The 17,945-nt window shown below is 39.5% G+C and overlaps 1 protein-coding gene across 4 annotated transcripts in view; it reads left to right on the top strand.

Moving 5' to 3' along the window:
* Window positions 1-17,945, top strand: part of Tmcc3 (transmembrane and coiled-coil domain family 3) — a 160,319-nt gene that overhangs the window by 119,815 nt on the left and 22,559 nt on the right. The window contains exon 1 of one of the 4 annotated variants that reach the window (XM_090328402.1): window positions 5,883-6,032. The exons of the other annotated variants lie outside the window; for them this stretch is intronic. The gene's annotated coding sequence lies outside the window, so the exon portion shown is untranslated. Of the gene's footprint in view, window positions 1-5,882; window positions 6,033-17,945 lie in introns of those variants that run through there. 4 annotated transcript variants of the gene reach the window in all.

Below are 17,945 nucleotides of genomic sequence, written 5' to 3'. Positions count from 1 at the left end.
GAAAATACTTTAGGTCACAGATCCAGATTGTGCAGGAAGTCACATAGCCCTGGAACATGTGATAGTGAGAACAGGAAGCTTTGGATTTGGGAGAACTCTTTCCTTATGACCTGTTGCTTTCATGGAAACTGCACAACAGTTTTAGATGAAACAGTGTAGAAATGAGATGCTGTTTATTTTAAACACATCTACTGTCAATCATGATGTAAGTAAGTTTGAATGTATGTATGTATAAGAAAGCAAGGGAAGGAGTGGCATTGTCAGAAAAGAAATGTACCGTTCACCTGACTTACATAACTATAGACCCTCTATATTACCTTTTATAATAGCAATGAAAATTTAAAATTTAATTAATTTTATGCGATATAAATAGGAGTCTAGCATGACCTGGCAGATTAGAAGCTTTCTCTGTGCAACTCCATGGATAAGGTGATAGGATAACAGAGAACAGACTACATACCAAAGAGAAGAGCCTCAGGAATTATGAAGGTGGTGACAGAACAGCTGAAAATCTTTGAAAAATAAGAACAAGGTAAATCCAGATTTTGTTTATGGAAAGAAATAATAAAGATCAGAGAGAAATTAATGAGATAGAAAGTAAAAGAACAATACAAAGGATGAATGAGACACAGCTGATTCTTCTAAAAGTTAATCAAGCTTGGCAAACTCTTAGCCAAACTAACCAAAAGAAAGATAAGACCCAAATTAATAAAATTAGAAATGAAAATAACAGATACTTTCATAATGCTGAAACTCAGCATTATGAAATATTTTGAGATTTTACATTCTACTAAATTGAAAAGCCTACCAAAAGGATATAAAGTAAATCATATAAACAATGATCTGTAACAAGCAATGAGATTAAAGCAGTTATAGAATCTCTCAGCAAATAGCCTAGGAACAGATAAGTTCACAGCTGAATTCTGCCAGATCTTCAAAACAGAACTATCACTAGTGATATTTTTTTTAAAAAGTAGAAAGACAGCATAGAAAGTGGGCCTGGCATCAGTGTCTCACACCTGTAAGCCTAGCTTCGCAGGAGGCAGAGATCTGAGGATTGTGATTCAAAGCCAGCTGGGGCAGAAAAATCCATGAGCCTTATCTCTAATTAACCACTTAAAAAAAGAAAAGAAGGAAAAAAAATGCTTTCAAATTCATGAAGCCATATTACTCTGAGATAAGGAAACTATAGAATAATTCCTTTGATGAACATAAATGCATAATTCTTCAACACATTAAAATATTAGAAGCACATTAAAATATTACACATCATAATAAACGGCTTCATTCCAGTGATGTAAGAATAGTTCAATAAATAGTAATCATGATCATTTCAATAGATTATAGATTCATAAAAGCCTTTGACAGAATTCAGTGTCTCTTCATGATAAAAGCCTTGAAGAACTAGAACTAGAAGAGACATACCTCCTAACATAATACAGACTATATGTGACAAAACTGTAGCCAAAATTATGCTAAATGAGGAAGAACTCAAAAGCATTTCCCCCCCAAATCAGCAACAAAACAAGATTCCTTCTCTATACTCTTATTCAGTCTAGTGTTTAAATTATTAGCCAGAGTAAGAAGGAAACAGGAATAAATAAAAGGGATAAAATTAGGAAAAGAAGTTGAATTATTCCTATTTGCAGAAACATGATCCTGTACTTAGTTGAATCTAAAGACTCCCACAAAAAAAAAGAAAAATCTTAACTGATAACATTTTAAGCAAAGTAGCAGGTTATAACATCAATGTATAAAAATCAGTAGTTTTTCTGTATATTGATAACAGACATGCTGAGAAACAAATCAGGAAAATATTCCCAACAATCTCAAAATGAAATCAGATACTTAGGAATAAACCTAACTAGGAAAATGAAAGTGCTCTACAATGGAAACTATAAAATTCCAAGGAAATTGAAGATGACTCTAGAAGATAGATTTCCTGTGTTCATGAGTTGGCAGAATTAGTACTGTGAAGATGAGTATATAGATGTATAGAGTCAAAGCAGATTTTTTTTTACAGAATAGAAAAAAAAATCCTATGTCCATATGGAAAAACAAAAGACCTCAAATAGCAAATGTAGTCATGTATAAAAAGACCAATGATGGAATGCTTGACTTCAAATATTACTACTAGGTCATAGGAACAAAAATAGCATGGTACTGAATAAAAACATATATCAATGAATGAAATGAAATAGATTGTCTAGAAATAACTCTACACAGCTATAATCACCTGATTCTCTTCAAAGATGCCCAAAAGACAGTCTCTTTAACAAATGATGATGGGAAACTGGATGTCCGCATGTAGAAGGCTTTTACCATGTTTTAAAATTCAGTTAAAAATGAACCAAAGATTTTAATGTAAGACTTGAAACTTTGAAACTGCTGCATGAAAACATAGGGAAAAACTATAAGACATAGGACATAGACAATAACTTTCTAAATAGCATGAATTACCTAATAGTTACATTAAATTGTTCCAGCAATGGAACAATTACCAGGGTGGATAAACAAACTACAGAATAGTGAAAAAAAAAATTAAGTTATTCTAGAGATTGAATTAGGTTTCGCTAGGCAAGCACTCTACCATTTGAGCCATTAACCCCCCTCCTCACCCTTAGAGAAATTTTTTCCAGTTATTCATATGATAAGGAATTAATATTCAGAATATATAACTAAAAAACACCAAAAGAACAAATACTAAATGGGCAAGTGAACTGAACAATCAGTTCTCAAAAGAAATAGCCAGTAGGTACAAGAAACATGTACCTTGCTCAATGGCTTTAACCATTAGGCAAATGCAAATCAAAAATACACTGAAAACCTATCTTATCCCAATCAGAAGGGCAATCATTAAGGAAATAAAAATATTAGCAAGCATTTGGTGATAGGGGGAGGGGAGCCCTAGAACCTTCAAACACTGTTGTTAGAAATGTAAATTAGAGCCCAGTGCTGCTGGCTCATACTTATAATCCTAGCTACTCAGGAGGCTGAGATCAGAGGATCTTGGTTCAAAGCCAGCCGGGGCCCTAAAGTCTGTGACACTCTTATCTCCAGTTAACCACCACCAGAAGTGGTGCTGTAACTCAAAGTGGTAGAGCGATAGACTTGAGCTTAAGAGCTCAGGGACAGCACCCAGGCCCAGAGTTTAAGCCCCACGACTGACAAAAAAAAAAAAAAAAGAGAGAGAGAGAAGGAAGGAAGGAAAGAAAGAAAAATATTAGTATAGCTACTATGGAAATCAATATGGTGGTTCCTCAAAAAAAAATAGTACTATCTTTTTTTTTTTTTTTTGCCAGTCCTGGGCTTGAGCTCAGGGCCTGAGCACTGTCCTTGGACTTTCTCAAGGCTAGCACTCTACCACTTGATCCTCAGCACCACTTCCGGCTTTTTGCTATGTATGTGGGGTACCAAGGAATCAAACCCTGGTCTTTGTGCATGCTAGGCAAGCACTCTATCACTAGGCCAAACTCCAGGCCCAAATAGAACTATCTTATGATCTAACTAAACCATTCCTGGGTATATGACTTTCAGGAAGTCTAACATAAAATAGAGATATGTATGCACGCCCCTGTTTACTGGGGCACTATTCACAGTAGTCATTTTATGGAATCACCCTAGGTGCCCATCAGCCAATGAGTGGATAAAGGAAATAGGCTTTGTATACACAATGGGATTTTATTCAGCTATAAGGAAGAATGAAACTGTCATTTGCAGGAAAATGAATGGTGTCAGTGAAATAAGCCAGACTGAGAGAAAAAAATATAGAGAATCTAGTGGGGGAGAAAAGGTGTGTAAGTAGAAGGGAGACTATCTTGGAAGAGGAAGAGGACCCATGGGAAGGGGAGTTAGAGACAGAAGAGGGGACAATGGGGTATCATGTACATTACATTCAAATATGAATACATCACAATAAACCCATTAATGTGTACAGTTAATATGTGCCAATGAAAAGTGGAACAATGAATAAAATGGTAAAATGTTAAAAGTTATAAAAGAAACTGAGCCTTGCCCTCACAAACAGCATGTATGTATTATATACAAAGTATACCACTGATTCAACATGGTTGATGAGGAAACCTATTTGATAGAACGTACTTATTTAGCATTATTTTACACACTTATTTGAATGGAGCCAGAGGGTAGCAGTTCTGTAATATTAACTTCACTAGATGCTCTTCTTAAATATTACAGTATAGTTCTGTACAAAGTGAACTTCTGTGGCTCTTACTATGTTTTATTAGACTGACAGTTTTCCTTTCCATACTCCCATTGGCCTTTCCTTCCCCTGCCTCCAACACAGAGTTAAATCAATATCACTAAAGCACATAGCAATTTTAAGATCTTCGCATTAGTTATTTAATGTCAAGGGCAGGAAACTCCTGGTCCTCTTCGGCCTGAGTTTTTCATGACTTGTGGCAAGTCAAATATTTGAGAATCTGTGCATACAAGGAAGGTCAAAAGGGATTTAGAAGCGAGTGACTGACAGCAAGAAAGCTTGTAATCTGCTGCACAGGTTAAGAACTCATAATATCAAGCAGTGTATGATTGGGAAAGGGCAAGAGGAAAATATTAAATGTCTTCTGTCTGCCATGACATTAAATCCCAAGAGGAATTTCCTTAGATAAAACCAGTTTCTCAAAAAGGTTAATTTACCTACCAGAGTTATACAACTTCCAAGAAGCAGAGCTAGTCTTGAATAGGTCTCACTGACCCTAGAAGTCCACTGCTGTCCTCTGAGTAAGGGGCCCTGGGCCCTGTCACTGATGGCTTTCAGACTGTTTAGTTCAACCCCTTTTATTCCAGAGAATTCATCAGTATCTAAATGTCAGAGACCCTCAAATTTATTGTGTGATAGCTGAATCCTCCTCTTCCCAGACACTCTTGCTTGTTTTTGGATAACCATATAGCCCCCAAAAGGAACAGAACAGATGTAGGACTTTAACTCTTTACCCTTCAGTGGATAAATCAAAGGATCCTGTGCCGGGTCCTTTTGATTCCACCTCTACTCTCCAAACCCCAGATGCTGTCTTCTGGAGATTGGGCACTAGCTCTTTCCTAGGGGCCGGTAGAACAGGCTCCTATCTGCACCACCCAGATGTGTTTTCCATTCTGGTCACAGTGTGATTTAAGTGTGGGATACTCAGTGTTTGATCTCAGCTGGCATCTTAATTCTTCTGCCATCTCTGCCTTGCACCATCTTCTCCAAACTCACACCTATCCCAATGGATTCAAAACTTAGTTTATCTGAAGCACTTTCAACACACCAGTCTCTCCCTTTCTGCTTTAGAAAGCAGCCATGTCTCCTTCCCACTGTGTTTTCCTAACACCATGCCTGTATTTGTACTTATCACTAGCTGTTATTGTTTCTTCCTCCTCGGCCACCAGACAGGAGGGAGCTATGCCCTTTTCTTCTCCGGCTGCGCCTGACACACAGAGGTACCCGATCATCTGTGTCATGAAAGAATACACAGAGGAAAGGGTCTCCTGACTGCTCCCTGCCTGCCTGCCGCTTCCCTCCCAGTGCTGAGTGACTACAGCCCTGCCCACTTACACTGCCTTCTTCAATGGGGCATTTCCTGAGTCCAGTTCCCTGCTTTCTACTTGCTCTGTCCAACCTGGGTTTGATAAATGGAGACCTTTCCCCCATGGGTAAATCGGGAGTACCAATGGAAGGTCACTTCTGGACATCCCAGGTCTGTGATAGCAGACCTTCCCTCTGGCAGGCCTCCCAGCAGAGATAGCGCCTGCTTGGCTGACAGTACAAAGAGCCCGTTTGTACAGCAGTGTGCTGAATGCAGCGCATTATTGCTGGCAGTTTTGTCCGGCCCAGTGCAGGGCGTGGAGTTTCTCTGAGACAAACACTGAAATACCCTTGAGATAATGTAGAGCAGGATCTCCAAAGTCCAGCATGAGTCACTGGTAGGTGCTGTTTAGGATAGGAGCCTCTGCCTGGCACACTCACTGCCTCTCGGGCAAGAAGGTGAGCCAGTACCGGTCCTATTCTGCTCCTCATCTGTTGGCATTTGGTAAGTTTTCATGGCCTTCTGGCTTTAGCCAGCATGTGTAAATATGTATTATAGAGCTTTGTGGTAATTAATATCCCAGGAACTATTTGAAAGAAATACAAATTGTTTCTGTGGTCTTAGTAGTTATGTTTGTGCTTGCTGAACTCCTTCCCTCATTTCTTCATGGATTTCTAGGCCTTTAAACTGCCCAGACACCTAGTGAACAACCAGATTCCTTTGTTGTTTGGTCTTGTTATAAGTATAAAGCCAGAGTGAGTGATTTAAGAGATGGGCAAACATCTGGGTTTGAGTGTGTCGGCTACTGGCTGGAAAAAAGCCAGGTCTCCTCCTATTTGCCCATGGGCATGAAAATAATCCTGGTCAAACAGGCTGAGCATTGGAGCCTTAACTTAGTCGCTTTCATGTCTGCCCTTTCCATGAGTGAACTTCATCCAGGCTGTGCCCTCCCCCCCCCCCCGTGTACCCCTTCCCCCCACAGCCCTTCCCTGGAAACTTGAGCCTCTATAAAACTGATTTTGGGTGATGCAGTCAGCCACTTTGGGGAAGAAGGGTGTGTGAACTGTGGGTGGGGAGAGGAAGCAGCTGTGAGGGAAGGGTGGCGCATCTCTGACCCAGGCTGACACTCAGGGGCTGGGATGCAGGTCTCCTTGCACCCAGTAAAGGTGCTGGGTCCAGTGAATTCTGCCCTGGAGCTGTTTCACACTGGAAGTCTGTATTCAATTTGGGGCACTGTGTGTATCTTATAATGAAAGACTTCTGTACTTTGTTATAAAAGAAAACTCTTTCATTCTAGACAGTAAAATATTTGAGCAAATTTAACAAACCTTTTCCCCCAATTATTTAGGTAGCCAAGGTATGTATAGAATGCCCGGAAGGAGGGCTTATTGATAGCTAGCCCTGGTCTTTTGAAGCCAGGGTAACTGGAGAAGAGGACAGAGGTATGTGATTAGATGACTTGATTCCTTGAACTTGGAGGCTAAATTTCTGTGGTTTTAAAAAGAAAAATTGGAGGCTGGGAGTTTGGCCTAGTGGTAGAGTGTTTGCCTAGCATGCATGAATACCTGGGTTCAATTCCTTGGTACCACATACATGGAAAAAAAAAGCCAGAAGTGGTGCTGAGGCTCAAGTGGTAGAGCTCTAGCCTTGAGAAGCCTAAGGACAGTGCTCAGCCCTTGATCTCAAGCCCAGCACTGGCAAAAGAAAAAAAAAAGAAACATTGGAATAGCCACCTGTTCCAGCAGACCGCAAAGCCTCCTACAGCCTCAGAGCATTATGAATGTAGTAGTCGACAGAGCTTGATGTGCCATGTCCATTGGAACAAAAGGAAAATTTGCTCTACCAACTGCTAGTGTGCTGGCAATGAACAGCTTCTAGCTGCCCTCTGTGAGAAGCTGTTGCAAGAGATGCAGGATAGGCTTGTGGTCAACCACCGGTAAGCAGGACACCCTGGTAAGGCCCTTTCTCCTCCTCCAGCCAACTGAGGGGAAGTAAGCTGTTACACTGCCAAGGGTTAACTGTGGCCTTAGAGGCAGCCTGGGACCCCTCTCCTGATATATCTTTCACATTTTAGGGAGTGACTCAGAGAGGATAAATTATCTAGAAGACAGCCCATTACAAGGTAACCTGAGGGCCTTTGGTATAAGTCACAATTTAGCTTTTAACATTGTGCAAAGTATAGAACCAGAGACTCTGCACAGTGAGATTGAAAGGTATTACTCATTCTACCACTTAAATAACTCACATAACATGCATATTTAGTTTACTTTACCCTATGAAAAACCATGAAACACCCTGTACCTAAAATTTAGAGGAAGGCATCAAACATGATTATGTTACCATCATTCCTGGCTGAGTAAACCTTTGTCACAGCTGACCTTACCCTAACAGGACATCTCTGTCTTAAGAGTCATGTTAATAATCATCTCTTTGCCTTATCTTCTTCCAACCTATGTGTTTATATCTAAGTAAGATATTGACAGCTTTAGACATTTGTAAAGTTTGATTCCAAGTGTGAGGTGTGTGTGTGTGTGTGTGTGTGTGTGTGTGTGTGTGTGTGTGTGCGCGTGCGTGCGCGTTTTGTTTTATACTTTTGTTTTGGGTTTTTGAAAACAGGGTCTTGTTGCTATGGCTATCCTAGAACTTGGTATGTAACACAGACCTATAATCATGGCTCTCCAGCTTCACTTACCACGTTCTTATCAATGTGTTCTTCTTTAGTTTGCCCCTTTTTGAGATTCATTCTTTTAAATTCTCATAGTTCTAACCCATGTCATAGTTCTAACCCATGTTATTCTATGGTACAAGTAAAGAATATGCAAATGCACACACACACACACACACACACACACACACACATACACATACACACACAGGTACATGTGTATAGAATATATCATTTTTTTTTGGTACTGCTGTGATTTCCTTTTGTGACCACTGTTGTAAATATTTTTAGTTTACTCTTCCATCCTAAGAATAGGATTTGGGAGTCTCTATGGCCTGGGCATATTCAAATGCCAGTTTTTAAAAAGAATTAGTTACATGTAAACATTTCAAATATATCTTATATAAGTATTGATTCATTTAAAAATATATCTGGAACCATCCAAAACTATTTTTTTTTTTTTGCCAGTCGTAGTATTTAAACTCAAGGCCTGAGCACTGTCCCTGGCTTTCTCAAGACTAGACCTCTACTACTTGAGCCACAGTACCATTTCCGGCTTTTTCTATGTATGTGGTACTGAGAAACTTGGGTCTTCATGCATGCTAAGCAAGTACTCTACCTCTAAGCCAAACTCCCAGCCCCCAAAACTGATTTTTTCTTAAACAATCCTGTTCTTTTTTGACTTCTGAAAAACGAACTTCAGCCATAAGAACACGACTTTATTGAGTTTTATAGCTATTGTGAAACCATTTTTGAATGGTAAAACTGTACATTAAAGCCTTAGAAGGTCACAACTGAAGCCGTCTAGCCCTTAGGAGCCATATGAGCTGTGTGGTTTCTAGATGAACTGTCTTAATCTGTCCTAGATATAGTTATCTTCTACTTAACACTAGAGCTTATTTGGGGGAAATAGGCTCTAAGAAATACTTCATTAGATGACTATGTCATTGTACATGCAATATGAAGTGTACTTACACAAAACTAGGTGGTCTAGCCTGTTACACTTCTAAGCTGTGTGACCTAGCATCTTACTCCCAGGCTACAAACCTGCACAACATGTTACCATACTGAATGCTGTATGCGTTTATATACAATGGTATTTTAGTATCTAAATATGGGGGAAAGTACAGTACAAACAGCAAATGGTGCACCTGTGCAGGGCACTTGCTTATGAGTAGAGCTGCAGGACAGGTTTTGGGTAAGTGAGTGAGTGAGCCGGGAGGGAAGTTGAGGCCTAGCCTGTGATGAGTCACAACTGTTAATTATAAACACTATGCTAGGTACTATTTGTGAACTAAGCATACTGTGTAAACACTGTACTCAGTCTATTTTAAACTTATTTAAAACTTTTTTTCAATAACATCCTTGGCTTAATGTCACTTCCTGTTACCTCTTTAATTTTATAAAATGTTTCGACTTTTTTAATAACACTTGAAAAGACAAAACACTTTGTACAGCTATATAAAAACATTTTGAAGCCTTTCTAATTCTTTGAGCTTTCTTTTTTTGCCTGTCCGGGTTTTGAACTCTGGGCCTGCCCACTGATCTTGAACTTTTATGTTCAAGATTAGCATTCTACAACTTGAGCCACTGGTCCACTTCTGACTCCTTGTGGTTAACTGGGGTCTCCTGGCCTTTCCTGCTGGACTGGTTTCAGATCACAGTCTTCATATATCAGCTTCCTAGTAGCTAGGATTACAGGTGTCAGCCACTGGCACCTGGCTAATTCTTTGAGTGTTTTTATGTTGAAAATTTAAGACATAGGCATACTCATTGGCCCGGGTCTCCTCAGGGTCAGGTTTGTCAACATCTCTGTCTTGAGCCTCACTGGAAGATCTTTATGGACAGTAAACAACACATGAAATCACTATCTCTTGTTACAACAATGCACCTTCAGGGTACTGAGAAGTTCTCACACTCAACTTGCTTTTTTTTTTTTTTTTTGCCAATCCTGGGCCTTGAACTCAGGGCTTGAGCACTGTCCTTGGGCCTTCTCAAGGCTAGAGCTCTACCGCTTGAGCCTCAGCACCATTTCTGGCTTTTTCTATGTATATGTGGTACCGAGGAACTGAACCCAGGTCTTCATGCATGCTAGGCAGGCACTCTACCACTAAGCCAAACTCCTGGCCCCTACATTGCTTTTTATGTGCATGCCAAAGTGATGATGAAAAACTTGGTAAATGGGTGAGTAGTAACCCTCCATTACCGGGTATTCTACACACTATACAAGGGTCTGTGCTGTGCTTATCTATGGCTGACAGTGCAGCAGGTTTGTTCACACAACATCCCTACTAGCACAAAAAAAACAGGATGTCACCAGATGATGGGAAGTTTTCAGCTGCATTGTAATCTAGTAAGACTCATGCATACATATGAGCCACTATGGTTGTTGGCAGAATGTCTTTATGCAGTCCGTGTGTGTGTGTGTGTGTGTGTGTGTGTGTGTGTGTGTGTGTATGCCTCTCCTGTTATACATTGTACACATTTCCCTTATGTACTCCTGTGGATATGCCCAGAAGTTTGTGTGGGAAATATTGGATTCAAAGCTTCACATCTGGAGAATTGGGAAACCTTGTTCCCAGGAGGAACATTTTGGTAGCATTGGTCCCTTGAGAAGGTAGAATCCAGTGAACAGTTAAGAAAGATATAATATTAGCATATAGTGTATGTTTTTTAATGGTATTTATTTCTCTTGAGAGTTTGTACTTACAACTTTGATTGCAGGTTAGTGTTCTATAAAACTTCCTTAGAACTACCCTAAGGCATAATTTTGCTTCCTTGGGAGATTAGGGTTAAGAAAGAACCTTTTTTGTTCAGTAGAGAGTTGCTTTTCTAAAAGATATGGCATCCGTGAAATCAGTTAAACTAAGTGTGTAGCTACAAAAAGTCTCACTTACCTGGTAGCCAGCTGTTTTTGCCATGACTAAGTAGGCTCATATCTATTAGAAGGTCAAGGAAGCATCCTGCAGTGCTAGTGCCGTTTTGCAGATCTTTGCCTGTTAGTCTCTCTTAGAGGCTAGAGGCACTGGAAATTCTGATGAAAAGCATGGGGGAAGAAAAAAATGACTGAATATAACCTATTTCAAAAAAGAATATGAAACAATGGATGTCCCAGTATATAGATTCCCAATCACCACAGGAAACTCCTATCCACAGTACTTAGGATATTCTTCTAGAAAACTCCATACAAATAGATCATGTGTGTGTCTATAGCTATGATAGCCTTCTACCCATCCCACAGGAATGTGTCACCAGTGCCCAGCCACTCCCCTCTTTAAAGCACAAATCAGCATGCACAGTGTGCTTAGCTTTTATGCCTTGCTTTTCCATCCTGACAGTGTATTTCCATGATTGCCCATTCAGAGCCATTTCCCTAATGGCTGCATCATTTTCCAGTGCCCTGGAATATATTTAGGAGCTTCACTGTTGGCGGATACCTGTGTTGTTCCCAGAACTGGAAACGGATGGTGGTGGTAGCAGCAGCACTGGTGGCAGACTGTTGTGTAAGAAGTGGCAAAGACAAATTGGAGAGAGAAGCACAGGAATTACACATACATTGATCTCTATTTCTGCTTTATTAAAGTATTTTTTAAAACTTTTTAACGTTATTATAAAGATGATGGACAGAGGGGTTACAGTCACATAACATTTCTTAAAGTGCTAAGAACAGACAGACAAGAATTGTATGGAATCTCAAAAAACTATTATCTTTCTTCCTGGCTTTTTCCCTGATGATGATGATGATGATGATGATGATGATGATGATGATTATGGTGAAGGAGATTGTGATGTATAGCCAAATATTTGAAGGAAAGGTCTACAGCTTAGTGGCCTAAGACTTGGGTAGATCCAGTTCTTCCTACTTTTAGGGCAGTTGTGCTCTGTGACAACTGGACTATTGGTTATCATTTCATCAGCTCAGCTATATTAGAATGCACCATCAGTTTGGACACAGAAGGTTTCCTAATACAGAATTTGTAATCTCATTAATACTGTTTGTAAACATAGTGGGTTATATGTCTGCATACCACTTTCCTTCCTACAGTATTTGACTTTTTTCAGAGAGTGGCAGTACTCAGTACTCAGTACTCAGGGTCTTCCACTTGCTAAGCAGGTGCTCTACCATTGAGCCATACCCACAGCCCATTTTTGCTTTATATTATTCTCATCTAGGGTTAAGAGTGTGATCTTTGTATATACAGCATCACAACCATGCCTGGCTTGTTTATTGCAGTAAGATCTAATTTTCTTTTGCCTTGAACTGCAGTTCTTTCAAACTTTACCATCAAGTAGCTGAGAATGATAAGTGAGTGCCACCACACCCAGCATTGTTTCTAGTTATTTCTAAGCCCCAAACTAACCCTGTTATGTGATCTTCGTCTGAAAAATCATAAGTGCCTTTACTGTTGAATTCTTTCATTCAGTTACTGAAATATCCTAACCAATACAGAGTAGAAAAGTAGCAAAATGATACACAAGACAACTAAGTGCCTACCTTGTTCAAGAGACAGACAATGTGAGGCTCTGAGGTTGACAGGAAAATAAAATAGAAAGGGATGAATTTGAGGCAGGAAGGAATTATCCCAGGAGTTCTGAGTAGGATTGAGTACTGGATTTGGGATGGCCAGATGACTTCATGGAAGAGGTTAAATTGAGCCTGAAGCTGTAGAAACCCTGAGAATTGAGTGAGGAGACTACATTCCTGGAAGCCTTCAGCATCCGATTTAGGCTCAGACTCTGACTTGTTACTCTCGAAGTTCAACTGAATGTCTTTAATATACTAAGATAATTGGGGTGGAAGCTAGAGATGAACAATAATCAAACCTCTGTGCTACTAGGCACCAAGTAGGAGGTATAAATGTGAGGCCTAAAGGAGCAAAGGTGGGGTGATCCAGAAGTTTCCATGACTGCATGCATGAGCTGGTCAGGCTTCGCTGGATTAGGTCATTGGGAAGAGAATACAGAATCTGGACAGAAATGGGCTCAGGTGAAGACATGGTGGCCTTTGTCTTCTGGCTTGAGGAATTTCAGCCTTATCCTGTTGACAGTATAAATACTGAGAGGGGCAGCCTAGAGACAGGTGAGTGAAGATTGTTATGTGGTCCAACTGTCAGGACAAAACAGTTGGGCCACACAGGTGTCAGGGTTCCTAATAAAGGAAGGGTCAGCATTCCTAAGACCATCAAAAAAGCTCAGGGTCTGTGCCAAGCAAGGGAGATGGAGGGTCCTAAAGACCTAAAAGCTGCCGTGTTATGTATGAAATGCAGACAGATTTGTAATACCCCAAGGTAATTGTGTACTGGGATTGGGGCAAGAGCAAGTTGGAAATGTTTATTGAAATGGCTGATGTAAGATTCTATATAAGTGGAAAATTAATAACTGTACTCAAATCTGCTTGTCATTTAATTCTTTTTCTGCTTGTCACTTTTGCTCTATTTTTACATATGAAACTTAGTTCCTTTAAGGATATGCCCCATCTCAATAAAACAAATATAAACTTGCCTCTGATTATATGTTTGAGCATGTACAGTTGATCCCATAATATAAAGTATATATTTGTTGATTGTTGCTGAACTGCATAATTACCCACAATGAAAGACAAGTTACTGAGCACTGGTAGCTCATGTGTATAATCCTGACGATTCAAGAGGCTGAGATCTGAGGGTCACAGCTCAAAGTCGGACCAGGCTAAAAAGGCTGTGAAACTCTTATCTCTAATTAACCACTAAAAAGTCAGATGTGGAACTGTGGCTTTAGTGGTAGAACACTAGCCTTGAGCAAAAAAGCTATGAGATAGCACCTACACCACAAGTTCAAGACCCTGGACCAGCACAAAGAAAATGGTAAACAAGCAAGTAAAATATATCTGATTTAGGGAGTGTGATAGTTACAGATATATTTATAATATCTTTAAAATAGTCAAAATAACATCTAAAGTAACAAATGATACCAGAGGCATCCATAGTATAGAAATTAAGAAATTTTAGTTCAAGTTCAGGGTTGTGTCTTAGGCTGAGTAAGTTTTCAGGTGTTCTCAGAGAGTCTTCTAAATTTTGAAATGCTGAATAAAACAGGTGAATTTATGAAGTGTACCACATTGTAGATATTCATAAGGAGTTAACAGCCCTTGCAAAGGGTCAAGTTCCTCAGCTGTGCAAGGCAGTAGAAAGGCAAAGAGAAAGTCTCCTCCCTCATCTATCTTAGGGACATCTCTTCAGAAAAACATTTTACCCTTTGGAGCTAAAGTTAACATTTTCAAGTGGCAATTCTGAATACAAGCAGTTCTGTAATAAGCTCAGCAGGTGTCCCTATTTGAGAGTTCTCACTGTCTCTGGGGGAGTTAGGGCTCTATGCCAGGTACAGACCCAGGATTTGGTCTATTGCATTTTCCAGTTTGTTTGTTTTTTTTTAAAGCATCTGGCTTTGAAACTTACCCAGACTGCCTTCTGCCCACCACACACACTTTTCTTTTTCTTTTATTAATCTAATTTCAGTTTTTATTTTTTTCCAGGCAGAAAAGCAGTCATGGTACCTACTGAGAATAAATGGGTATACCATGGAGCTTTCCCACAGTCTGACAATTTTTTGTGACTACGGGAGGGAGATGAATATGCTGCATATCCTACTTTATTTCTCTTTTCAGTCCATCAATAAAGACCAAAGGACCAGTATCTCCTGGGGAAGTCATCCTCAATGCTGGCCTCTGTTTTTCATCATGGGTGAAAACATTACACTCAGTAATCTGTTCAGCTCCTGACAAAAAGCATCAAGGCTATGATAACAATTGGAATCTGTTCACTAATTTATGTCCCCAGAAAAGAAATGATTAGAGATAGCATAATTCACCAATCATGACTATGAGGCAAGATGGCTAACTTCCTGTCACATGATAGCTAATAGTCTTTTGAGAATGCAGCTAATGTTAACCTCAAATAACGTGTGTGTGTGTGTGTGTGTGTGTGTGTGTGTGTGTGTGTGTGTGTGTATGTGTGTATGTTTAATGCTAGGTCTAGCTATAAGATCCTGCATTCCAGACAGACAACCTCTTAGTGTTAGTATTCAGTGAAGTGTAAATTATAGAAATGTGTTGACCAAATTGTATGAATGAATTCACTTAGCAAATCATTCCTCTGTGACTGCATAGCACATAAACCAATTCTCAAATCTCTAAATACAGGATAACACAGTACTGGCTTTTTCTAGTAAGAATTTAAACTGCCAGAGATGAGACCTATGTCAAACAAAAAAGGAATTTATGCCTGACTTGGTGGATATATTCAGGGGTCAGAGATAAGGAAGGTCATGGGTTAAGGCCAGACTGGGCAAAATAATTAGCAAGACTTTATGTTAATTGTGTTAAACTAGGCTGGTGGTATGTATTTTTTTTCCCATATGTAGGAAGCATATGTAGGAGAATCAAAGTCTGAGGCCAGATCCTTGCAAAAACACAAGATCCTACCTGAAAAAAGGAAATAATCTATATTTAAAGTAGGATTTTATGGGTGTTTTTTGTTTTGTTTTGTTTTTGTTTTCCTTCAGTTGTGGGGCTTGAAGGAGCTCTGGACCTGGGAGCTGTCCCAGAGCTCTTGAGCTTAAGGCTAGTACTTTACCACTTTGAACCACAGAGCCACTTTGGGCTTGCTGACAGTTTGTTGGAGATAAGAGTCTCATGAACTTTGGTGACCGGGCTGGCTTTGAACCATGATCCTCAGATCTCAGCCTCCTGAGTAGCTAGGATTACAGATATGAGCCACAGGCATCTGGCCTTATGGGTGTTTTTTTTTAAATTATTGTCATTAGATGTTCTATGTCTGTTTCTCAATATTTTATTTTTATGATCAGTGTCAAGTGTAGCATAGTTTCTGGAGCCTGCTGTGGATTCTATTCTATGTTTATCAATGTTTCGTGCTCTTTTACATATTCTTGCCTTGCACACCTTTGTGTGTGTGCGTGCATGCGTGCATATGTGTGTGTGTGATAGTAGGATTTGAACTACAATTTGCTTCATGCTCTTCTCTCAAAATGGCCATTATTTGCTCTTATTTTAGGTATCTCAAACTTTTAGTTCCCTCAATATGTTGTGTTCATTAGTAAGGGGTCTTGGCTGGTTTTCAAGTGTCAAAGTCCAGTTTCCCTTCCTAGAAGTCTTTTGCACAAGTGCCCTGCAATAGTTACACCCACGCGTGCGTGTGCACACACACACACACACTCTCTCTCTCTCTCTCTCATACACTCACCTTGCTCTTTGTAATACTCCCCACATTTCCTGTACACACAGAGTTCTGATGTCTCTTTGAATGGACAACAGGCCCTCCTCTTCTGACTTCTGTGCTTCTAGAACATTGGCTTTCAGAAGGTGCCCAGGAAGTGGAGGGGGGTGATGATGGTTTTCAAGTAGAAATTCTGAATTGTGGTGGACCTACTTTCCCTAAATTACTCAAATCTGCCAGCTATCATAAAAAACAATTTGGTCCAAGTAAGTGAGTAAGCTGTAATTGTACTTTGAGTGGTTTTAGTTAAATCCAGCCTCTTTGAGAAACATTGGCTTTCTAAGTAACTATTATGTAATGAAACAAGGCATTAGCACTGTGTATCAACATAGTATTTAGGATTTTGCAGAATCTAAAATGAAGTATTTTTGTGTTTAAATCTGGTATATCCAGTTATACCCCAGATATTATTAGTGTCTTTGTATATGCCATTTAGATTTCCACTTTTCATTTACTCTCTTGTGTTCTAAAAATGAAAATAGCAAGTATTTATTAGATAGCTCAATGAAAGTTTTGGAAACTAAAACCATTAAGGAGTTAACAAAACTCTGCCATTCAGAATACACAGGCTAATGAAATGAAAGTTATTTTCCTAGTAGAACTGAACAATACTGCATGTTAATACATATTCCCTGGGCACCTGCATGGTCATAGGTAATGTAGCTACCATTTTGATAGCTCTTGCATTTTCATCATCTAATTCTGATGTTTTATAGATTTTATGAACAATAGTTTACCGTAAAGAGCATACATCTTAAATATAGAGTTGGGTGAGTCTTATCTTTGTAATGCACAGAGCAACCGCCATCTGTATCAACCTTGGATCAACCTTGTCACTGGCATGGTGCTCCCTGGCGACATCTTCTGGTGAACTGTTTTCCCTATCCCTGCTCCCCAGAGCAGAGTAAACCAGGGATCTTAATCACTGTAATCATTCAGCACTTATGTTTGTGTGTGTTTTCTTTCCTTAAGAATCATACACGTTCTAGTTGTTGTATATTAGCAGTTGTTTGTTCCTTTCACTTGCAGCCTATGGTTTTAGATTACTATTTACATAATTTTCAGTATAAAGAAGGTCATTATTTAATTTGTGGAAATTGGTATGTGCTGATAATTTGGCTTATTTAATAAGACTATTGGGGTTTAGGGTGGGGAAAGGGGTTGCCAGACCTAACAGCAACAGGATTATTTGAATGTGAGTGCCACAAGTACTTTAGAGGTTTATGAGTCAACCAGAACTTAGATCCCTGTCACTCTTGTTTGGTGCCTTCCTGAAGTCACTACTATGTCACAACTCAAATAAAATCCTGTAGATGAACAGAGTCAACAGGCATACGTTTTTGGGAATTTAGGAATCCATAATCCATGCTCTAGAAATTTCATTGATTTAACGTGCAACTTTTCCTTAGTGTCAGTTCAGTGAGATGTTACTCTGTGCACCGGACTTTCTCTCTTTCTGAAGCCCAACTGCAAGAGCAGGGC

Source organism: Megascapheus bottae, chromosome 2 (genome assembly GCF_031878675.1).
Source record: "Megascapheus bottae isolate mThoBot1 chromosome 2, mThoBot2.hap1, whole genome shotgun sequence".
Lineage (NCBI taxonomy): Eukaryota > Metazoa > Chordata > Mammalia > Rodentia > Geomyidae > Megascapheus > Megascapheus bottae.
Note: the sequence above shows the minus strand (reverse complement) of the source record. Positions and strands in the feature narration are given on the sequence as shown.